Source organism: Anas platyrhynchos, chromosome 1 (assembly GCF_047663525.1).
Source record: "Anas platyrhynchos isolate ZD024472 breed Pekin duck chromosome 1, IASCAAS_PekinDuck_T2T, whole genome shotgun sequence".
Classification (NCBI taxonomy): Eukaryota; Metazoa; Chordata; class Aves; order Anseriformes; family Anatidae; genus Anas; species Anas platyrhynchos.
In genome coordinates, this window is record NC_092587.1 from 104,832,308 (window position 1) to 104,857,643 (window position 25,336).

General features: G+C 37.6%; 1 long non-coding RNA gene across 1 annotated transcript; it reads right to left on the reverse strand.

Annotated features, from left to right (window-relative positions):
• Positions 1 to 831: 831 nt before the first annotated feature.
• Positions 832 to 17,973, reverse strand: LOC110352777 (uncharacterized). Its single transcript, XR_002402340.4, has 4 exons — positions 17,922 to 17,973; positions 8,147 to 8,225; positions 3,537 to 3,618; positions 832 to 1,877 (listed from the first exon to the last, which is right to left on the reverse strand). It is a non-coding gene; the product is annotated as an uncharacterized lncRNA (long non-coding RNA).
• Positions 17,974 to 25,336: the final 7,363 nt, after the last annotated feature.

Below are 25,336 nucleotides of genomic sequence, written 5' to 3' on the forward strand. Positions count from 1 at the left end.
ACTACATAAGGGAAAGAAATGTTAGACAAAGGTGACTGAATAGCTTGATATGAAAACACAGCCAATACACCAGGAGTAAAACGTACCCAGTTACGTAGGATCAATTTTAATATCATCAACCAAAGGAAAGGAAAGAAGACAATCAAAAGCAAGAGGTAGATTCAGATGTGGTGAAAAGGTCACTCAGGCTTCATATTAAATATTTACTCTTTTTTTTTTATTATTATTTTACTTTTTTAAAGTAAAATAAGTGTTTAATATACAGAAGCAAAGCCTATCACCAATTTTTTAGTAAGTAAAGCCTTAACCTAGCTAATCACCAGAAGAGCACTGAAGTATTTCACTATGCAACTCTGGAGCAAATTTGATAAAAAATGCAAGATACATGCCATGTCTCTTGGAAAATGAGCTACTGCAGTTATGTATGATATTCTGGTTATGAATGAGATGAGCCAGTTTGACCTGTTAGAATTGCAATGATTTATTTTTAAGTGTATATGAGGAAAAAGGCACTTCTGTTTATCCCTTTAAAAGCCTGTAAATGATAATGCATGGCTTTATTATGGATTTGTAATGTAAGAAAGGAAAAGGATGTATATTATAGCTCAAACATTTACTACTAAACACAAAACTTCTAATCTTTCATTCTTCCTAAATTAGTCCAGAAGTGCTCACCTCAGACTCCAGCCAAAGTCTGCAGATTGTGAACTGCCACTAAGGAAACTGGAATTTATTGAGTGTTGACTGCTCTGTGAACTTTTGACTCTTAAGATAGTCGTGTTTGGACTTTGTGCAGTTTTTATTTCTTACAATATACAATTATAGCCCTTATCTATTCCATTAGACCCAAGATTTAATTGTATTGACACATGACCAGATCTGTTTCATTAATTAAGTTTCTTGAAACATCTATGATGGAAATTAATGTATCAATGAAAATAGTATTTTATTTTTTTACTTATTCATCAGAATCAGTAAAGTACTGTCACTTACTATGGCTCTAAATTGCAGGAATATTCATTAAGATAATATTTTTTTCTTAATCATACTTAGCAACTAATAGTGAAAAAATATATTTATTTTTCAACAGCTGTTAAAGGATGTAAGAGTTAGCAGAGAATACTGGAATCATCATAGCCTGTATACCTATGGTTCAGTAATCTTCCTGTGTTTCAGGACATATTTTTCACTGTCACTTTCTATCTGTTACAGATTACATAATTTATCACAAAAACGAAAATATAACTAATGATATAAAATTAAAGCAAAAAACTCCCAGATGACAAAATAAGAAAAACAATTTCTGATTGGGTTTAAAGGCGAAGTGCATTATATAACAGAAAAGTTTAGATAAACTTAATCAAACAGTTTTTGTGTACTACATATCTTTACAATAATAATCCCATGATAAAATGAAACAGAATTATAAGTGGATGGCAGCTGCTTATTTCTTCTATCTTATGTCATTTCCCTACCATTTAACATACAATTAAAACAGGTAACACAGGATGTGATGAGGTAGTTCTATGACACCACAAGACAGGAATATTATGTAATTCTATGCAGCACTTTGGTCATTAAAATACACTTATTCCTTCATGTTTTATATGCTAGGCCTAATTTGAATTAGTATCTTCTGTGTCTTACAGATTGACCTTTTAAAATATTTAATTATACAATTTATATCTAACAGCTAATTTATCCCTGTTCTTTTACTGTTAGATAGCTCGATAACATTAACCCTCCCATAGGACATTACTGATGGATATATATGAAATATCTTCATATGTGGACAGTAAGTGAGGACTGCTACCCAAGTTACACAATTTTCATCTCTTCACATCTTCAGCCGATGCTTCCTTTCTCTGTCCCATAGCCTGTAGATATATATAGTTAGATATATATATGTAATCATTATGTTCCACTTTCCAGCGTAGAGTGTAGCCCTTACCATTATCTAAAAAAATAGATCAAATAATATTACATGGATTTGCTTAAGACATTAAAATCCAAAGTGTTATGGCTGATATGTGTCAGACGTTCCTCATAATTTCTTAAACAAAGCTATATTTCATTTCTCAGAAAGCTGTACCAAAACCTTTTAGTTCCCCCCCCCCTCCTCCCCCCCCCTTGTTCTGGAAAACAGAACTACTAATATCTCTCATGAATTGTCTTCTGCATCTTAATGCAACTCCAAAAGAGTACTTAATGCTTCTGGCAAGCTAAAACATTTTTATTTTTCAATTTCAGAGTCTCTCTAGTTGAGAATCACTCCCCTTTCTTGATTTTTCATGCCTTAGGAAAAACGTATTACACATCGGGAGGCAGTCACCTTGATTGTCTGTCATTATTCTTTTCGTATGATTCCTATCTCAACACAAAGTAGTTTTATTCTCCCATGACTAGAAAGCAAGATTTTTTGAGTCTCAGTGATGAGGTTTTATACTACTGTGTGAATCACCAGGATTTCCACTGTTACGCTACACTCGTTATGCTGATAATCTCTAACTTTCAAACGGAGTCTTCACTAGACAGTGAGGTTAATTACAGAAGTTTAACAGCTGCTTCGCTGTAACATATACACTCTGCTCACTGACGACTACTTCAGTAGTCATGTGTTTGAAACTTGACCAACAGCAGTCTACTTTCAGTCATTTTAAGATGTGTCTTTCTAAAAGCTTTCTTTTATAAGAAACAGTCTGCACAGATTTGATGCTTTTCCAAGAACTAAGTTTCTGAACATTTCTATCCATTACCATGTATATAAAAAATTAAGAAACCTTTAGGATCTTCCCAGAATAATGCACACCAGAAAGCTTCATGTTTTCCTCAAGTTTTCTGTGTGTAACTACCACTGACCTTGTCAGCAAAGGCTCTTAATGCTTAATAATGCTTAACTCAACAACTTGTTAAATTGTAGACATGCTTTGTATTAATCAATAAATAATTGTTAAACCTTTGAGCTTTCTACTTTATACTTCCAGAGTTTCTTTGTACCAGATACCCAAAAAACATGACACAAAGAGGCCTAAATACCAAAAGCCATATTCATCTACCTAGCAATGAAGATTAACCTTGTCATAGAGACTAAAATCAGTGCCTGGTGTCCAAGCATCAGTGATTGATCCACACCAACAAACTGTCTGACGAGGTCTCCCTATTCAGCCAGCAATAAAATAAGCAGTAGCAGTGCTGGAGCTTAGATTACTTAAATGCAGTACTTCGTACAGCTATGTCTCCTCAATGGACTACAGAAGGGAATCCAGGGCTGGCAACCATGCAAGCACTCTGAATAATTCATTGCTTCTTTGAATGTAGACATCACAGTATGCAAAGTGACTAAAGTAATTGCAGAGTGTGCCCTCCATCCATTGTAACAGAAGATTTTAGCCTTTGGTAGTTCAGAAATTCCTGTAACATGTCATTGGAGTGATTCTGTCTTTCATACTTCGTGAAGGAAATATGAAATTCTAGCTAAATAAAAAGTTGAGGAAAAACAACATTGCTAAATTTGTCTCCATTGATCTCATTCAGACCTGGCTTTTTGTCTTTTCATTTCTTGGTGCCCAGTGGGAAACATCAAGGAAGGGTGATACATCAGCTTTCACCATCTGCAAACTAAGAAGGAAAAAAGACTCATTTCATTGCACAACAAGTCTAAAGTGAAGTGAAGGCAAAAAGTTCAAAATGCCATTACTTTCCGTCAGAAATGGATCTTTAAAAGCAGATAAAAGCTGATCATGTCCCTAAAGTAAAATAAACCAGAAAATGACAGGAAAAGATATTTATAGGGAATAAAAGGAAAGTGCTTTGCTTTGGAATCAGGCCATAAGGGAAAGTGAAGCTAAGGATAATTCATTTCACAATCCTCCCCAGGCTGTATTAGTCTTCTGCAATTTTGCTGAATAATGTTCTTTCCTGAAATTGTGGCTTCTGGTTCATTTTATTTTATTTTATTTTGTATACTAGTATTTATTGTGATTATCCTAGCCTTCTACAATATTTTAAATTTATATCCAAAAACACCCAGACTCTTCACCCAGACTCTTGAATATATACATTTAAAAAAAAGTGAAATGGCAATTTTCTAACAAACTGTACTTTATATTGTTCAGTTACTTCACTTATGAAAGTGTCAGATTATTTTTAAACTTTTAAGTCACTATTTAAAAAGCTAAGCCTCTACATTATTCCAATTGATCAATCTCCCTAAAAATCAGTGAAATTTAGTCCCCTGCTTTAAGAAGTCTTTAGATGGGATAAGCCTGTGTTCAAATTACAAATGTCTAAAATATCATGCATGCATGAATACCACACAAATTGTTGTTGAGGGAAACACATTGCCACAGCAGTGGGAAAATCATAAAGAGAAAATTTAACTCTATTCATAATTTGAGCTTTGATTCATTAAACATGGGAACACTTAAATCTAAGCATTTTTTATCATACTTTAATTATCCTGTCTGTAACATGCAGCCAGCATGTGTGAGTAAATTTTAACAGAGAACATGTTAAGAAAAAGGATGCTGTAATGGACTTTAAGTATGGCTTTATATCATTTAAGAAGATGGTTGGGGAAGGTGGAATTCTGTCAAGAAAACTAAGGTACCAGCAAACAATATGATATAACGGCAGATCGAAAGATCCATCCAAAAATTAAGATAAAATGCAATGTGTTTATTTTTTCTTAACGTAAAACAGATGGCATATGTATTGACAAGAAATGGGTGTTCACGTCAGTTGGGAAAGCCATCCATCCTTCTGCTGACATGGGCCCAGTAAAGTCCAGTCAGTCTCTAAGTGAAGAAGGGAGCTAAAAGATCCTCTCTCCAGGGGATTTCTGTTGAGCCAGGGAGATTATACAATGGTAGAAATAGCATAAAAACTTGAAAAATACATTTGAAAGGATGATGTGCCAATAAAGGAGCAAGTAATTATTAATCTTTCATCAGAAATTTCAGTCATGTTTATGATGTACAAATATTAATAAGAGAAGGTCAAGACCTTAGCCTGAAGTATGGGAGGAAAAAGAAAAAACAGGTTAGAGAACAATTTAGATGAATCAGATGTTTTCAACTAACTGGATCCGAGGAACTTTTTAATGTACTTTAAAAAAAAAAAAACTCTTAAGAGAATCTTAGAATTCTTTACATGACTTTTTAAGAGCCTGAGAACAAGTACTAAATGTCTGCAGAAAAGCATGTATATAAGATTTTATAAGTAAGGAAGAAAAAGTGTCTGGAAACCAGAACTCCAGGGGTAGGTTCAGTTTAATTCACAGAAAAAATACCCAAGAAACAATGGAAAAAGTACTCCAAGTAGTTCTATGCATCCTAAATGAAGTAGAGATTTTAGGAAAACAGGTTAGAACAGAAAGACGTTTAGATGTAGAGCTTAGGGATATGGTTTAGTGGGGACTGTTAGTGTTAGGTTAGAGGTTGGACTCGATGATCTTGAGGTCTCTTCCAACCTAGAAATTCTGTGATTCTGTGAAAACAGTCTAATTCCCCTTAGGATAGAAAAGGGGATATAGTCTGTCAGATATTTTGACTTAAGTAGACTTCTGATCCTGCTTTATATGAAAATTCCTCATAATAAAAATGTTACAACATTTGCAAACAAATAAGAGTAATAATTGCATTATAAACATGTTGCAACATGATGGAAAGTATTTGAAAATTCATTCTCAGAAGGCTAACATCAATGGTCTGGTAACTGGAAAAATTCCCATGAAAGGGTGTCATAAGGATGACATGTAAGCAGAAACAACTCGGGATGTAACTACAGAATGAAGAACAACTAGCTTTTTTGTACTACAGAGTCTAGGAAATTTTAGCAGATTACAGTCAGAAAGTCTGTGATGATATGACAAGCAAAGCATACCTCTCACTCTTTTTGGCATTGTTAAGGTCTGTTTTGACAACTGTACATCAAAAGTATGTTGACTGATGTAAAATAATCCAATTAAAAATCATCATGAGAACCTGGGGTCTCAAAATTGTAAACTACAGTGAAATATAGAAGGACTTCTCAAACACAAGGTTGGGGGACCACAAACTGCTACAAATATAAAATGCTGCTGTGAAGATAAAGCAAATAATGCATTCATCATATTGGTGGGACAGAAAGCAATGAGCTTATATGTCTAGCCTGAATTTTTCTTTCTGCAGGTTTTTTTTTTTGTTGTTGTTGTTTTTTAAGGATACCAGGGCACTAGAACAGTGGTTTTAAGGTATGTTGAAAGAGACTTCAAGAATGAAATATATTGATCTTGTGCTGGGTGCAGATGTACTACGTAACCTTAGCCTTCTCTCATTTTCTATGATCTGATTAGTTGGTGAGGTGGCATTTAACACAGGTAGAAAGGATTAGTTTAATCAGTCTTCTTGAAATATAAAGAGGAGTTGAGTAACTTCTTCCTGACATGGTTTCTAAAGATGTCAGCATTAACATGTTATATTTTATTAAGGGAGATGTGAGCAGTCTGTAAATATATATGGAAAAGTTTTTTTTTTTTTTTTTTTTTTTGCCTTTTTTTTGTAAGCAGGAAGAGTTCAAATGTCCACTTGGAACAAGTGCAGCATTAAGCTTGTTCTGTAGTTGACATTTTTCAGGATAGGAACCAGTGACAAATCTGGTCTGAGAAATCACTGACATTAGCCTGCATAGAGTCAGCCCTGCTAGTCTTAACTGTGATAAATTAGTGGGGGTTTGTTCATTGTCTTTGAGGAATTTGGAGAATCTACTGAGGAGATAAGGTTTCACAACTCACGGCATTGTAACATGGGGACAAATGGGGAAAGGGGGTTGGGTAAACATTCTTGTTAAAACAAAGATTCTGTAAGATACCATCCACCCACCGCAAGACATCCTGTTTTGCCCCCACCTGAACACAAGCACAACGCGTGATCACCGGAGGAAGAATAACGACCCCCAACAACAGACTGCGCAGCGCCTCGACAGGCCAGAACTTGAATACTATAAAACAGCGACACTGGAAAGGGAAGTTGCGTGCTGTGGCGGAGCGGAGACTCCCCAGCCGCCCAGCGCTGTTTTGTTTGTGTCTGCTTACTTGAATAATAAAATAATTTCAATAGACCAGTAAATTGTGTGGTCTAACTTATAACATTAATCATTGAGTGGAATCTGGCATTATACATGTATCTCTCTTCACTTAAGACATCATTGCTTGGTGGAGGCAATATAGAATCAAAATACACCAGACACATATAGGGGAAGAAATACATGCTTGTGGCATATCACTATCTGAAAAACTGGTTTACAATAAGGTGGTGCTTAAATTTTTAATTCCATCATAACTATTTCTAGAGATGACAGGCTAGTTTCAGTACTAGCTGGGTATCTTTTGGTAGAAAGAATCCAATATTCTATAGAATCCAGCTCTGAAAAATGGCCATAGAAATGTTTCATGAAAGCTCCAAATCTATTTGTTTTTACCAGGCATGATGATGTTTACAATAAAATAAACTAGTGAACCAAGGAAAATACAGTATTATAAAGTTTATCATATGGAGGTAAGTTTTCCAACATTGCTAAAGGCCACAGTTGAAAACAGGAGCATGATAAACATGTCTATTAATGTTGTTAACAACAAGTTGTTTACAGAGCTAAGCCTAGATAACTGATACTAAATATAACTATTTAAACCACTGGAAAGAGAGTTCTTGTCATGTAAACATAGTTGTACATAAAGTTAAACTGTACACATTTTATTCACATGCTTCTTTCTGACCAGCATCAACAGGAATATTTTTAGACACCTGATCTGGTGTCTGTGCTTTGTTTAGTGACTAAAAGATCGGGATCTTAAAAATTTGTCTGTTTTATTCTAAACAGGTTAGGGGAAAATCCTCATTAAATGCTTGAAAACTCATGAGAATTAAACATGAAGCAAAACCTTCACCAGCACTATACTGTCCACTAATAACAATTTTATTCCACTTTTCTTTGCAATGATTTCTAGTCTTGCATAGAAGTATTGTATATATTTCTGTAAATATATATATAATCGAACCCTGACCTGAAAGTTTGAGTCGCATGCACATAATTTTGTTCACAGTTCTAGGCACTGCTTTGCAAATAAAACTATAAACTATTCCAAGAGTTGAAGGAAAATCTGTCTTACCTCTGAGAAGAATTCATCTGGCCACCGGAGGGCAGTGCTGTTCTTCACCAATCTTGTTTTCATCCTCGGTGGTATGGAACTGAAGAACGCATGTCAAACCATGGTTTAAGGGTGCAACACTGACAACAGCATCTTCATCGCTGTTCCTAATATTGCGCTTAGTATCTAAACCTAAGAGCTCAGACCATGGGAAATGTACAGAAATATTCCCACAGTAAGCTGTGTTGTAGATATAGTTTATCACCAGTGGCTAGGCAGCATTAAGTGTGTATGGGTTTTAGGGGATGTTTAAATGATTTATTTTTTGTCTTTTTTTGACTATATTGAATCTATGCAACTCTAACAGAAACAATAGATTTCAGGTTGAGGTACAAAAAAATTGAAGCATTTAACAATAAATTATGTTTCTGAAAGTGACAGCCTTGACTTCTGCTCCAGGGCTCTTTTGCTGCTGTTTTATTGTTAGTGTTACAGTTGCTATGAAATTTTAGAGAACCACTGCAAAACAGACTTTTTTTTTTTTAAAAAATACTTCAGTTACCAGAAATTGTTCCAATTATGCTTTAAGTATTACATTTGTGGTTTTTTTTTTTTTCTTTGAGTAATTGCCAAAATTATTCTTTCATTCACTTGGGAACTGATGATCATACATACTGTGTGTGAACATTTCTGCTTCTTGGTAAAATGATTGCCTCATCATAAGAAGACTAGGAAAAGTAATGCATTCCAGACAGCTGCATGAACTTCCTGGGTACAAAGCTATCAGTCTTGCATGTGCATTTGCAAGATTCATTTTCTATTCAAATCTCTGGAAAGGAAGTAACATAACAAAAATTCCCTTAAACAATTTATGAAAGTCTCTCAGATAAAGACAGATGGTCAAATGAGTAAAAGTAGCCCTTTTCAGACACTTTTTCCAGCATCAATTCTCACCTGTAGTAGTACATATTAAGATGAGACAAGCATCTTAGGTTCTGCTTTAGCACTGTGTGCGTAAATATTTCCATTATATCAACCTCAAATATGGGGGGGGGGGGGTTTACAACAGATTACAGTCACTCAACATTTCTAATACTGAAAGATATAGCTACACAAAAACTTCATTATAAAACCCATACAAATCCCCAGAGGCTTTCCTAGATGGTAACACCTCCTACATGGTGGCGTTGTCATGCTCAATTAAATGTAGTATTCTCTTCATGATTTTTATCAAAGTCCAGCCAAATTTATTAATAGCAGTAGATAAGAAACAAAGCTGAATATGATAGAGGAGACTTCTACCTAGATCATTATTCCTGGGCACAACAGAATGAGAGCTATCCTGGGGAAAGAACTGTGGTCCTGATACTCTGATCCAGACACATAAGTTTCAGGAAAGAGTATTAGTTACAAGAACATAATCTGTTTGCAAAACAATAGCCCCTACATTTTTTTTTTTTAAAGCAGAATTACATTTCTGCATTAAAAAATCATTTCTAGGGAGCATTTCTCAAATAAAAATAAGTGAATCCAGTTGTACTCTGATTTCATCTGTCTATTCCTGGTTTCCACTTTGCGCTTTTTTTTTTTTTTTTTTTGAAAACTATGGAAACTGAAAACTGTAACTTTCTGTTGGATAACTGTTGCTTCATGTAGGAAATCCAATGAAGAGGATCTCTTTAGATTTGTTTACTCCTTACTGGCATCACCTGAGCTTCTCACACATGCAGGAAAAAGACCTAATCTTATACTAGTTTTGCATAGTAATGACAAAGTCCAAAATTCAACTTTGTGCATTTCCCACAATTTTTATATTTATATGTTTTTATTATTTTATATAGTCACCTTCCAGCCTTCTCCTCCCATCCACAGCTCAATTCTAATATGATCAATCTTCCAAATTAGTTATGAAGCTAACAAACCAGCAAATTCCACCCTATTTTTTCCATCTTTCTTTCCATTTGTATGTCTTCACATTGGACTGTAATTGGAAGCCAAAAGGAGAACAACAAATACTTTGTAAGGAAATATTCTAATCTCATTTTCTTACTACCAAGGGATTATAGTCATACAGGCTAGAATTTAGTAGTAAATCAACTTCCACTCATTTCTCTTAACTTTTGAACAAGAAGCACAGATAGCCAAATAGCCACAAGTTGCCTGCAAAGTGTCCTTGGTATTTTAGATGCTAAGGATATCATTAACAGAGGTTTTAATCTGAAGCACAGTAAGAGGAAAAATAGACATCAGTTTGTAAACTGTATTCCTAACATGGTTTATCTACTTGTGTTTATTTATTACTCTTTTATTGCTTCAGCCTTATTTTAAATTAGGGTTTATTTTTTCTCACAAAGAAGGCAAATGAAATCTGATGATACAGCTGTAGGTTCTACAAGCTTGTGTAAATTCTTCAGAAGTTTCATTTACACTCATCTCCCTATTTTCATCTCTTATTGTGCAAGTCATTAGCTATGTCTTGATTTGACCTCAGAATTTGCTGTGACTTGAAAATAGATGTGTTAACCTTTTTCACTTATAGCTCTGCATACATCTTCAGTATGGATGGTGGCATACATTGTTAAAAATCTTTTTATGGGGAAAGAGATTACACCTTATACACAAAGCAAAGGATTTATTGTTAGCAAAATAAAATCTTACACTAATGAAAATGAAGCAAAATAGTCACACTCACAGTTTAACCTACAGAAAAACCTAATTGTAGGTAATACCCTTAAAGCTGTTACACAGGAGGACTTACTAGTTTTCTATGCCTCTAATGCATTATGCTTTCCTCTGGCTCCTAGGGCTAATAGTGGGAGTTTAATAGCAGAGGGATGCAAGGTGTCAACAGCCTCAGAGTCTTCCCATGAGGAGACTGATACTGGTGGTGGATTTCCTTTTCACTGCCTGCTCCCCACCCCCTTGCCCTGCAGCCCTCCCCTGTACCCCTGGGGCTGTGTGTCCTGTAGGGGTGGCTTGGGGCTGTCAGCCACTTCCCCAAGGGCACTCACAGAGCTGAAGCTCAGCCAGACCAGACAATGGGCACTAGGCCACAGTGTGCTGGAGAAACCAAGCTCAACCCCGTGCAGGCCCAGGGCAGCATGAAAAACACTCACAAGAACAATGTATCAGTGATAGTTTTAAGGGGTCTAAGTGATGGACAGCTTATCCACTAAGGCTTATCTTAATACAGTTGAAAATACAGTAAATACAGTTAAATTTTTTTGGTTGTGCTTTCTCTATAGAAGCATACCCCATGGTAACACATTCAGAGGTCATTAGAAAGATTTTTTTTTCCATTAACTGCACTAAGAAAACATTCCTGTTTCAAATATAAAACATGTCTGTTTTAATTACTGCAGTAACCACTAGAACACCAAGTCATTACAAAGTGAAGTAAAACTGAAGAAATAACACAGATACCCTTATATTGGAAAGTTGATTGTTGTTAAGTTAATAGCTAAAGGCATAAGATACAATATGTATTTTTTTTCCTTTTAACACCACTGTAATTAACTACATTTTGAAAAGTATAAGGAATGTTCTTTCTTCTAAAGTCAATCTACTCCTATCACTGGTTCCACAATGTAAATACAGAAAACAATAGGTTATATTGGCTTTTTTTTTAAATGACAGTCATTGGAAGAGAAGGTTTAACATGTATAGTCAGTAATAATAATGGGAGTATAAATTAGATCAGACTGGGAAAGGACATTACTTTGCATTCCTGTCACTTAAGTGACACTATTTAACTCCTCCCCTTCCTTTTCTCCTTCCCCCAGAATTATCCTATCAAACTCCAAGTCTTCCCCTTCTTTAATAGCAAGATCACTAGGCTCTTGCCAACTACATAACAAATACTGACTTTGATCAGCTTGTGACTGCTGCAGGGAAAATAGTCTTTCATCCATATAAATGGATAGGTGTAAGCAAATAGATGTAAATTTTCTGTGAATACACGTATACTAAAATTAACAGTTTTTGAGAAGTGTATACATTTGGTTTTGGGACAGTCTTCCAAAGGTAAGCAAGAGATGACACACACAGAAGTTGTTCTAAAAAGGTAGGTAGAGTAAATAGTCAATGAAAAAAACATACAGACATTGCCCATCATAGAACACACCTGCAGCTCCTGTCACAGAGCAGCAAACTATTGTCCATCACTTTCTGTAGAAAATCTGGTACAATTTCCTGAGTCAGTTATGGAATATCATTTAAATGCTACAGCTAAAATATCGTTTTTTTTTTTTTTTTTTTTTTTGAAGAGACTGATGTGGCTATCTGGTGTTTAGACTCTTTGAAAGCATTTGATGCTACTAAATTGCATAGTCTCCTCCTATGTGACCTGCAGAAGATGTCAGCTGAATAAACTTCTTAAATGTCATTTGATTAGAGAATGCATTATAAGAACCAACAATCTCTTTAGCTGCTTCGAGAAGTTTTAATTCCATCACAATCTGTATGCACTGAGGATGCCTTTTCTTTTTTTCCACTAGAGTTTGGGAAGTGTGGTGCTTTAACTGAGGAACAACTGGAAGACAAAAACTGCTCATCTATCACTGCAGTGAAAACAGGAATGTTATTTCAGGTACTCTGCAGGAATGTGGTGATGATGGAGCTACACTTCAATAAAGTACATTTCCTTATAATCTCTACTCCAAAGATCATTACCAACATACAGGTCACAAGAGGTGATACAATTCACAAACAACTGCTTACATTTTTCATACAAAATGAAGAATATAATACCTGCTGAGATAAACGCTTGCTAACTAGCTGAAAAGCCAAAGGTTGCCAAATATGTGTTTGCACATTCATTACAAATTTAGTGAAGTTTACAGCATTTCATAACGCCCTCCCCCCTAAGTTGCCCCACAAATTCTTTCTGGAAATGTAATGGCAGTAGAAATAAAGTGCACTAATGAATGCTCTAGTCTGCTGCTTCCCCTTGACTAGTGATTTTTAGGGGACCATTACAAACATAGTACTCAAGCTAACACACAAGTATTTGAATAGCCTGATGATCTTCAATGTCAGCTCCACCTGTGTTCATAGAAATGAGGTTTCATACAAATAACTCGCTATATTTACTAAGATGTCCAGATGGATAGATAATATTAATAACAGTGATGTAACAGACTCATGAAAGATATAGGCTTTAGTGTTACTGAACAGAATGAACAGAAATTTAGGTTTATACAAAAATAAAGCTCATGTTAGGTGTATACATATCTAAATGACGAATCTCAAAGAAATTTAACCTAACATTCTTGGAAATGATCTATTCTTTCAGGATACTCAAAGCCTTCTCTACTTCTCTGCTAATGACAGTCAGAGATTAGACTATACAAAAATACCTTTTACCAACTATAAAAATATATCCCAGACGTAAGTGTGTCTTTGGCACAAAAGTAAATGCTTCCCCCCCCTTTTCCAAGACGCTGGATATAGTCTTTATTTTTAATATTTCCTTTAATTTAAAATAACACTTTTGGATGATGATAGGAACTAGCAAGATAAGGAGCCATCAGAACTGTTGCATTCAAGTTGTTATTGCCAAAGTTTGAGCAAAGGTTGGCATATTATGTTATAAAAATTTGAGGAGTTTCTCAATTATCCCATTAAACATTCTCATAATGCATCATGCTCCTTCATTCCTATGGAGTAAATAAATCTGTCCTTAGCCTAACAGGCTTTTTTTTTTTTTCATTTTCTTATTTACTCAGCCTTAAACCCTGCAAATGAAGAGGATAACCTACTGTAGCCTTGTAGCCTTAGAACTTCCCCAAGCAGTCCCTGTCCTTGCTCTGGAAACTGGTTAACAGTCAATGGGCTTATGTCCCCTGCCAAGTTTGGGAAGGTTAAAGCTGAAGATTAACTCCCAAGTAAGACCTTCTGAAAGTCATCGTCTGTTCCATAACACAGTGAGCCATCCTACCTGTCCTAAAAATACATCTATATCCTCCACCATTCCCAATCTGCTTTTAGTCAAGATGAGCAGCTCAGAGTGAATTTGATGTTTTTAGGCTGGGCTGAGACATGTATTATTTGTGGATGCCTTAGCCAAGGATTTCTTAAATGGCCATGTTAAAAATAACACTGGAGATCTTCCCCCAGCACACATGGCACACAGGTTATTAATAGGATTTCAGAAAAGAACATGACCTCTCATCATATCAATATTTGATCAGGCAATAAACATGGCTCATTCAGCAACTCAGGGTTGACTGAACTCTCAGGGGTTACGTTCTGTATGTTAAGATGATAGCAAGCCATTTTATCGTCTACTGATGATACAACAGACACTATGCTGTTCTCTTAGCCCCTATACATTCTTCGCATAGAGCTTAATAAATCTGAGCATCTTAAAGCATCTGTAATTTAAATCTTGAACCAGTGAAGAGTTGTATTTCTCTTTATCATAGTATTTCCCTATGATCCTAGAAGAGGTATGTGTTTCTGGGACTGGTTGTTTTATTAGTGTTAACCATCACCTATTACTGCAGCTTTCTTAATCTTTATGTGAGCCAAGATCCCATTTTAGTGAGTATTGTGCAAATATATAAGAAGAGCTCTCAAACTCTATCAGCTCCAAGATAAGTATGAGACTGTCAATAATGACAGGCATATGAAAATGAAGAGAAAAGGACATATTTCAGTCAGCCTAATACATACTGATGTCAACACACTGAGAACTCAATAGTTCTAAACAGTTTCTCACAGATTTGGACATCAGAGAACGCAGAGGATACTGGGAGAGGAAAAAAATCAGATATGAATAGCTGCTAGTCTAATAAGATCTTCATACAAATTGTTCAAGAAAAAAGTCTGAAAGATATCTGAAGAGCAGAAAAACACTTAACTGTTGAGACATTTTCTTCGCAGTCCAACATCATCCTCCATTTTCAGCAGTGAACCTAATAGAGATTAATAGCATAAACAAAGAACTCCCATGATACCAGAACTTCCTCTGTGAGAAATGAAGCAGGGAGAATAACCTGCAAAATGATGCATTATTTAAGTATTGACCTGTGCAATGGCAACCAGCAGTCTGACAAATAAAAAAAATATGTATTTTCACATATTTCTGGACCGCACTTTGCAGAGAGGATATTCTGAAATACCACTCTGTAAAACTAAGTTGTGGGACCAATAGTGATTATTCCTTAATCCTTTCCTAGATCATCCTTGCTTAATAATTCATCAGATTTGAAATTACCATTCCTGCAGTTTCAGCAAAGAATCATACTGTCAGGATAGTGGATTCCTGGACCAGCCCTAATAAATATATTTCTACATGTATATTCAATTGCACTTATGCAATTTCATCCCAGCCGCCTTATTTTCAGCTGAAAGCACAGAAGGTTAACTAATAATGGAAGGTTCAAGAGACCAGGCATGCTGATGCTGGATCGAGCACACCTCACCAGGTGGGGCAAGAGCGTTCTAGGCAGTGAGCTACCTGGACTACTAAACAGAGCTTTAAACTACATTCATTGGGAAAGCAGATATACTTTTGAAAGAAAAGAACTAGGGAACACCAACTCTTTAGGAATCAAGAGCAAAATACCTAAAATGGTGATGCAGTCCAACTGAAATACCTCTACACTAATGCACACAGCACAGGAAACAAGCAGGAGGCGGCTTTGGAAACCACGGTGCAATTAGAGAAGTGATTTAATTGCCATCATGGAAATGCAGTGGAATGAATCATACAACTGGAATACTGCAACTGAGAGATACAAATGTTTCTGAAGAGATAGTCAGAGGGGACTGCTTCAGCTACAAGAAGCATCACGGTTACAAGCTCTCATCCTGGTGGGAGACTTAAACCACCCAGACATCTGCTGGGAAAGCTACACAGCAAGCAATCCAGGAGGCTTCTGTAGTGAGCCAAGGATGACTTCCTGGTCCAAGTATTACACAAACCAACCAGAAGAGAAGCATTACTGGACCTGGTGCTTATGAGAGGAGGCTGAGAGAATTTTAGCAGATCAGATAGGCTAATGAGCATGTGAAAGGAAGCCAAAGGAATTTCCGTAAATAAGACAGCCTAAGGGACATGTACTATATCTTCCTTTTATAAATGAAGAAACAACTCAATCTGAATTTAGTAATATTTATAAAAGGCAAATAAACAGCACTGGATGCACAGGGAGTCTATAGTCTACCAACATGCACACATGAACATCGAACTTTCTAAATATACAGAACATTGCTTTTACATACTAAACCCACCCGAGTACACCTATACATATGTACAATCAGAAAAGGTATCTATTGAAACTTAAACATGGCAAAGTTTTAAAAGGCAAGTGTTTAACAAACAATCCTTTAAGTCCATTACTATTAACATCCATGATGGAAGGAGCATAGCTGGAGTTTGTAATCCTGGTAGAAGTGCTCCCACATCTTCCATGACTTCATTAATTTCTCTCAGATCATATAACAGTCTACATTTTCCATTCCTTTTCTTGATTACAAACACTAGAGAATTCCAGGGCTAGTCGTGGGAACAACATGTCTCACTTTAAGTTCAGCAACTCGGCCTTTGGGCCCTATGTATCCTATTCCTCCCGGATCAAAGGGAAACAGATCTAGGTGACGGTGTAGCAGAAGTATCAGTAAATGAGCCCACAGTTCCCTCACTACACTTTCCTGATTGTGGCCCTACATGGCTCCTTAAGGCCTCAGAGATTGCTCGCCAGGTGCCAAGCAATCCCACCACAAACTTGTTGTTTTAGTAGCAGAGTCCCACACCTTGACCTCAGTTTGGTCCCATGTTTCAGGATCATTAACTGTCCGATTGTTAATAAGGAGAATAAGCTGTAAGGTTACCAGGACAGTCTCTGTTCCTAAGGACGTATGATTCCCCTTAATGCTCAACTGCTTACCAGCAAGGGGCAGCAGTTGTGTGCATGGCTCCGCTTCTCTCTGCTTGAACTTCTTTCCAGCTCTCATGTGCCCATTTCCATCGACTTTCTATACAAGCTTCTTTGAGCAGTTTGCTGATCTGGCTGAACCTATCTTCATGAGGCAGTCAATGTCCCTGTTCCCTTTCCTGCTCCCCATTCTGCAAGCCTGTCCCTATTCATCCCTTGTTTCTACTTCTTTATTGATGACATAACTTCATTACATCATGTTGCCTTTCCATCTTGAGGACAGGCTCCCCTCTTATACACTTCCTCCCATGGGAGTCCTTTTCAGAAGGACTTTTCATTGGTCAAACAGCTTTGCCTGGCAACCAGCAAACACATAGCAACTTCCACAGTAATAGCCACACCCCCACATCTCCCCCTTCTTTATTAATATCAACCATCTTCTTGACACGAATTATTACTCCATATATCAGAGTTAAGAACGCTCTTCAAAGTCAGGCTTCAGCTTTGAGGACTTTTTTTTTTTTGGGGGGGGGGGGGGGGAGGGGGAGGGAGGTTTGCAGGGGGAGGGGTGTTGGTCTGGGAAGGGAGCTTAGAATCTACGTAAGAAATTTCACTGAAAACAGACAAGGTGAAAGAAATACTCAAACTCTTCAACACTAAAGAACTGAAGAACCCAGGAACACCTGCCAGCTCCTGAACTTCTACGCACCATCTATGTAGCTAACTCATAGAGTCACTAAAACTATTTCACAGAGAGGGCAGAAAACATGAAGGAAAAACAGCCTACTGGGGAATGCTGAGCCCAATTCACCACAACAGCAGAAAAGCACCCTAGAGCCTCAAACTCCCCCCAGGGAGGCACTTCCCCACAAGTCCTCAGGCTTCCTACATAGCAAAGGTCGAATGACCCATACCTGGCCGGTTTCACTTAACAAGGGTGGAGCCAACACACCTTGTGGAATAGGCTCATCTACCTGGCTTCAAAGTTTTAAGGTCAATTGCTCCTTATCACTCATAGAAATAACCTGACAAGGGGCTGAGTGGTTAGCGTTGACCTAATGAATGAACTGCAAAAGTTGCACAAGGGTCATATTTCTGTTAGACATTCTGTGAGGAAAAGTAGTACAGAGCCTGTTAAAATAAATAAATAGATAAATAAACACATGAAAGAAATAAAAGAAAAAAGAAAATGACCTTAAAGACAAAATTGCTATCATAGATTTTCATCTGTCTAGTCACGACAGATAAAGAATATAGCAATCAGAATGACTTTTCTTGGCATTAATGTTATTTAAATCTGCTTTTCTGAGATGTCTTCTTGATGCAGGACTTTCCAAAATCTAGCCCCGTGACCTCTGACTACACTATTTACTTCTGCTGCGTATAAGCTATCACGTACAAAGGCCAGGATCCGGATCCTCACTTACTATTCAGGTCAAGGACTGGGCTGAAGGTTTGGGCTTTGATTTGGGTACATGCCTACATTGCTGCTTCCTGGCAGGTCATGGGAAGAAGATCGGCTGGCCTGGGGGAGCTTATGTACACGTGGCTTTTAGGCTGCAGCCGAAGTGTTCCTCTAGATCTGGAAGTCTGAAGAGGGTTGCAGTCCCCAAGCTCAGATACAACTGCATGTTAGTCTGGTGCAACTGATTTTTGTGTTCCTTGCACTGGCTGTTCTTTCACCTCCTCTCCAGAGGTGAGGACATGCATCTCTTTTGTGCTCCTTTGTTAGTAAACAAACCAGGATAGATTAAAGCCTCTTTCTTCAAGTCAGTAAGATACTGGGCTAAAAAGACAGTAAAGGGCCTAGAGGGGAAGACGTATGAGGAGTGGCTGAGGTCACTGGGCCTGTTCAGCCTGGAAAAGAGGCAGCTGAGGGGAGGCCTCGTCACAGTCTACAGCTTCCTCATGAGGGGGAGTGGAGGGGCAGGTACCAATCTATTCTCTTCAGTCACCACTGATAGGACCCACAGGAATGGTGTCAGCCTGAGGCAGGGGAGGTTTAGGCTAGACATCAGGAAGAGGTTCTTCACGGAGAGGGTGGTCGCACACTGGAACAGGCTCCTCAGGGAAGTAGTCGCTGCACTAAGCCTGTCAGCGTTTAAGAAGCATTTGGACTGCACACTTGGTCACGCAGTCTGAATTTTTGGGTACACCTGTGTGGTGCCACTCGATGATCCTTATGGGGCCCTTCCAACTCGGGATAATCTATGATTCTATACCCGCCTTTGGTTTCAGTGAGAATTCAGGCCCTGAAAACAACCAAAGTTTCTTCTGGGTGTTTTTTTTTTTTTTTTTTTTTCTGAATAGGGTAACTTCATTTCCCTTTTGAAGACTTACGAGGATGTCGTAACAAAAGTTACAGGGGCAGAAAACAGTACCTGAGGCATAGGCTACTTTTCAGCCTGCAGCAGACTATCGGTATGATATTATCGTTTCAGACAAATATGATCTACGTAATGTGAAGTGTTCCGGCATGCTTACACTCTGCCAGGGGGCAGAAAATGGGACCTTCATTTTAAGACTGTATGGAAAAGAAAACAAAAACAACAACGACAGAAGGAACTTTTCCTTCACCTGAATTTTATTATTGTTTTGCAACTCCTGCAGGTGTCCACAAGGAATTTTCCGCTCCATTTCCCCTCCTGAAAAAAAAGACCTTGTGGCATAGAGGTATAATTTCAGTTCACATCAGAAGACTTTATTCTCACTGCAGTGGAGTTAAGCCCCACAAAATTTAAAAGACTTTTAAATAGAGCTTAGTGACATGGTTTAGTGGAGGACTTGCTAGTGTTAGGCCAGAGGCTAGACTTGGTGATCTTGGAGATCTCTTCCAACCTAGATGATTTTGTGATGATTCTGTGGAAGTGCCAAAAAAACTGCCCAAAAGTAAAGTATTTACAAATTAGTTTTACATGTTGGCATTATTTACTTGTCTGATCTTGCATTCAGGGCTTGATCTGTCTGGAAGGGAACATGTAATGCCATGCAAGGTTGTTTGGGTGTATGACTGACAATATGACTTCAAAATTTTGAACTGTTTGTACAGAAGCAAAATACAGAAGAGTACACTATCCCCAAGGGAAATGTAGAAACTACCCATTGCTTCTCAGGTTTAAAGGTAAAAGGTGTAAGCATCTGTTAAGGTGTAAGAAAAAGTGTAATCAGCTGTTTGAGTACAATTCTTTCATATACAGGAACATTTTCCTCTACAATTTCCAACTTGGAGTGCAACATTTTTCATCATGCTCTTAGATCAGGATTCTGATTCTAACAATGGCTCCTAGTGCAAATTTCCAGAGAAGAGAGAAGCAAACCAGTCCTGACTGCTTTGAATGGGATGGAGAGAGCAAACAAATGTAAATGAAGAAAATAAACCTGTAGGAATGTTTTCAAATAATTGCCATTGTCCAAAAGCTTTAAATTGGTTGAATCCTTGAAAATCAATTAATGGAAACTCAGGTAGCATCACTGAATTTGAAGTAGTAAGACAGACTTGCATCGTTGCAGAGCCTCAGTCAGAGTTTAAGTTGGCACTGCCTCTAACTTCCTGAGAAAAAAAGAGAAATGATTTTTAGAGACTGGCTGGGAACTAGTTCTTGTTAAGCCAGGGACCATTTCAGTATGTTCCAAGCTAAAGGAATGGTTGACTGCTTTGTCGAATCTTGGTCCTGCCGGAAAAATGCTAGTGGACCAGACCTGGCGGACCAGATGTGGGAGACCATCTTTTCTTATACCATTCTTTGCTTATACCATTCACCCTACAGCAGTACTTTTCCACTAACTATTCGTTGGTCTACAACTTTGCCTGGCAACAGCAAACACCCAGCAACTTTAGTGTCTTAACGGCTGGAGAACAAGCAGTCTGAGAAAGCAAGGTGTCTCCTGAATCACCCTTCTCTGTTCCTTCTAAACTCTTTGCATTCCTCATGGTCTCATCCTTAAGAATCCGATGATACCACCAACCATGGGGCTTTTTGACCCCCATGGCCACACTCCCACAGTTACCTTCTAATAATCACATTTCATTCCACTTGCATATTTCCATTGCAGTTTGACCCCAGTGGGTGGCTAAATCCCACACAGCCACTCATTTACTCTACCCTCAGTGGGATGGGGAAGAGAACTGGAAGGGTAAAAGTGAGAAAACCCATTGGGTTGAGATAAAGACAGTTTAACAGTTATAGCAAAAGCTGTTGGCAGAAGCAAGGGACAATAAGGAATTCATTCACTACTTCCCATGGCAGGAGATGTTTATTTAGCTTCTTCCCAGGAAAGCTGGGCTTCTATGTAAGTAATACATACTTGCAAAGACAAACACCATAATGCCAAATATCCACCTCCTTCATTCCTTCCCCCAGCTTTTACTGCTATTTTACATTATGCCATATGGCATAGGACATTTTTGCAATGGCCATAAAATGGAGTACAGGAAGTTCCACACCAACATGCGAAATAACTTCTTCATGGTGAGGGTGACGGAGCACTGGAACAGGCTGCCCAGGGAGGTTGTGGAGTCTCCTTCTCTGGAGATATTCAAGGCCTGTCTGGACACCTACCTGGGCAACCTACTCTAGGGAACCTGCTTTGGCAGGGGGTTTGGACCCGATGATCTCTTGAGCTCCCTTCCAACCCCTACAATTCTGTGATCCCTTAGGTCAGTTGAGGTCAGCTGTCCTCAACAGCTAGTATATTTCTATAAATATTATATATTTCTGAATTTATGTAAAATAGTATATTTCTATAAAATCTAGTATAATTCTCCCATTAACCTTCCTTAAGATGTTAAAAATTCTATATCAGCTGTTTGAAGTTCTAAAACATGGTTTTGCCTGTCAGACAGTTCTAGCAGAAAGAGTAAGGTTAGGTGAGAGAGGGGATTTTCCATTTGGTTACAATGTAAATTATATGATTATCAAAAGCAGACAGAGGAATTTAATTTCCTTTCAGCTTTCTCTCTTAAAACATGTACTACCTTCTGACCACAGTATTAAAGAAATTGAGTGCACAAAAATGTGCATGTCATCCTGTGGGTGGCAGTCATGGACTGTGAGAAAACTAGCGCCTTCTAAGACCTGTGCCTTTGATGAAATTTTAAAAGGGACATTCAGATTTGTTTGTTCTATAGCCACAATATATTCAGAATAGCCAAGGTATTCTTAGAATGGTTGCAAATGCTCTTTACTAACTGGAGGTAAGCAGCTTTTATAACCTCAGTCACCCACTCACACAGTCACATGTAAGTTCAACAAATGCAATATTTCATCTGATGTATGAGAAATTAAATCTGCTAAGGAAGCAGCAGAGAGATATTACAATTCCAGACTGGTATATATTAAATACGTGGTATATATTACATACAATTAAAGTATGAGTCCTGAGGCCAGCTCCTTCACTGCCCTATTGGAAGGCATTTGACCACTCTTGTTTCCTCTTCCTGGTCATCCTGAGACAATTCCCTTCATCTCCAGGAGTGAGGGCAGGAGAAGGAAGATGGAATAAAACTTAAAAACAGAGCTGCTAACTCTGAAAATGTCAGTCTTTCCAGCCTCAGGGTTTAATGTGCAGTGATGCATCTTTTTATGATGGGAAAGGGAGACAAAAAACACAAGAAAGAATACCTGTAGACAGTCCTACGTTTGCTCATTTGTATAACCTAGCGTAAAATACCTTTTTCCTTGGGAGTCACCAGGGTCCCTATCTCCACCTTGGTTGCTGAAGAAAAATCACCCAAAGCCAAGGAAACTGAAAAGAAAGAGACATTTCCACAAGCTAAAATAAGCAATGAATTTATGGAAGAGTAAACATAGATGTCACAGAAAGAAAATAGCTTGAAGAGAAATGTTTGATATTGACCAGTAAGCAAGAGGTAGTGACTTCATCCCTGACCATATTGCTCAGGTGAATGCACAGAGAATAAAGAGTGCAGAAAATACTGGTCACTGTGGAAAAATATACACACGCTTCACGTGAATATAATTTTCAAGCCTCCTGTGCCTGTAAAGTCCTGGAAAAACACATGTAGAATTAAAACAAATTTGAAGCTGGAATTCCTTTCTTCACATATATTCACAAATCCTCCTTCCTATTTTTCTAACACAAACATCTCATTTAACAGCCAGTATTATTGGTAATTAATACCAGTATTACTGGTATTGCCACGTTCATTCAGAGAAGGTAGAAATATGTAGTTATGTTCTGCTGCCATGTTTTGCAATGGAGGACATGGAGCTTTCAGAGGTTACATCCCTCCAGCTCAGTCCAACCACTGTGACAAATAGGACCATTTACAGAACAGCCAACAACCACACACTTGTAGCTATTTGCTGTACCTCAATGATAAATTTGAATGTCCTGAATAGAGACAAGCCTATAAAGCTTATACAAACCTGTAAATCAAGATAAGAAGTAGCTAAATAAAATTTTTATTCCTTTTGCGAGATGTGTGTTGAAAAAAAGGAATGCAGAGAAATTAATGAGCAAATGTCATCTCTGCAAGGAACAGTATAAAACAATTTAATAATTAAGACTTCAGGGTCACACTGGCAGTACTTGATCAAGAGTTACATTTTTGTGAGAGCACTGAGAATAAGTATGCTAAATCTCCTTGTTGCGTGAATCAAATGGAGCTACTGCTGAAAGAGTTAAAGCTCAAAATGGTATGTATCCTCATATTCTACTCCCAGGGAAATCCCAGTTCAGATTCATGGCAGGTACTTAGTAAATGTACTTACCAATACACTTAGCAGTAACTTTATTTGTATAAGGTAACTATAAGTTTGTAAGAACTACCAGGTTCATTGTAGAAGTAACGATATTTCCTCCAAGTAAGGAGATGTAGTCAATGTAGAATTCCTGTACCATACTGTATATTCATACTCCAAATATAACTAAGCTTTCAATGGTTACTACATCTTATCTTTAACAAAATGAATTTTTTACTTAGATACTTGGTTAGGTAAAATGTGCTGAAAAAGAGATCTCAACAGGCAAGAAGTTTGTGACAACAAGTAATATTTTCTTCATGGAGATTTTTTTTTTCCTTACAGCCAGGCCGGAAACCAATTTAAATATGCATATATATATATCAGCAAGAATTGCTTTTTTTTAACCACCAAAGTGAATTTTACAGGACAGTAATGACATCCAAGTACTCTTATTTTCATGTAAGGCAGTTTCTATAAATACCTCTGACAGAAATTTCCAGTGTACTTCTATATTACTGCCCGAATCAAATGGATATTTCCAAATGCTTAAGAGACCTTCATGAGTGTATCAGAAGTATGACCTTCGTACAAGCAACTCCTAAAGCCCTATTTGCTTCAGTTCCTCATCTCACTGACAGATAATAGGACACATGGCTGTCCATTGATGAATATCTACGCAGCCAGGGTGGTGCAAGCTCTCTTTTCTTTATTTCTAAAACATCATGAGAACAGCACATAGGATTCAGCCCAAATTACTTTCCTCTCTGAAAAATCTTTCCCCAAGCTGAGCTCATGCTATAATGTGTTCCTTCTGTCACCATGCAAGACAGGGCAGTTCAGAGCTTTCACACTTTCTCAACACTGACAGAAGCAACTGCCCATGTTGGGGTTATTGTCCACAGCCCATGGCTGCCACAGCCAACTCCCACCAAGAAAAAATGTGGAGTTCACCAATGCCTTTAGAAAGCAGCACTCCCATTGTGAGGAGATCTCTCAGGAAAATAGAACTGTTTGAGGCAGAGAACATCACTGCCATTTCTATGAATATGGAGCTCATGTTTGCTAGTCTTTGCTTAGAAGACCTTGCTTTCACTTTGAAAGGGCCTTAACAGGTAGGTTCTACACAGCAGGTGCAGTCCAGTGCCAATATAAAGAAAATGTATCCACAGAAATCAAAAAAGAACAACAGTACCTCCAGCTGTCAGTGTCAGGGACATGGGATATGAACAACAGCCAGGTGTATGCTACTCAGCATCAAGTTCTAAGCTTCAGTAGAGACAGGGAATTTACTTCTTTGTGATGCACTGTAAATATCTTAATCCATTAAAGTTTTGAGGCTGTTTGAGAGGGAGTACCAAATAGGTCTATGAGACAAGTCTGTGATACATCACAGCACTAATGGGAGTTACTTTTATTGAATTGCATGAAAAACAAGTGCTTACTCTTCTTCCGGGAAGGAAAGTAAATTTTTTCCCAGAACAGCCCAGGCAACACAAATTTGGAGGAGAAAGCGAATGACCTTCAGAAATGAATGTATTTCCTCAGCAAACAATGTTACTACTTTTATTCAGACCAATCTGTGCTGACTGTCAGTGTGATGACAGACTGGTATTTTGTGATAA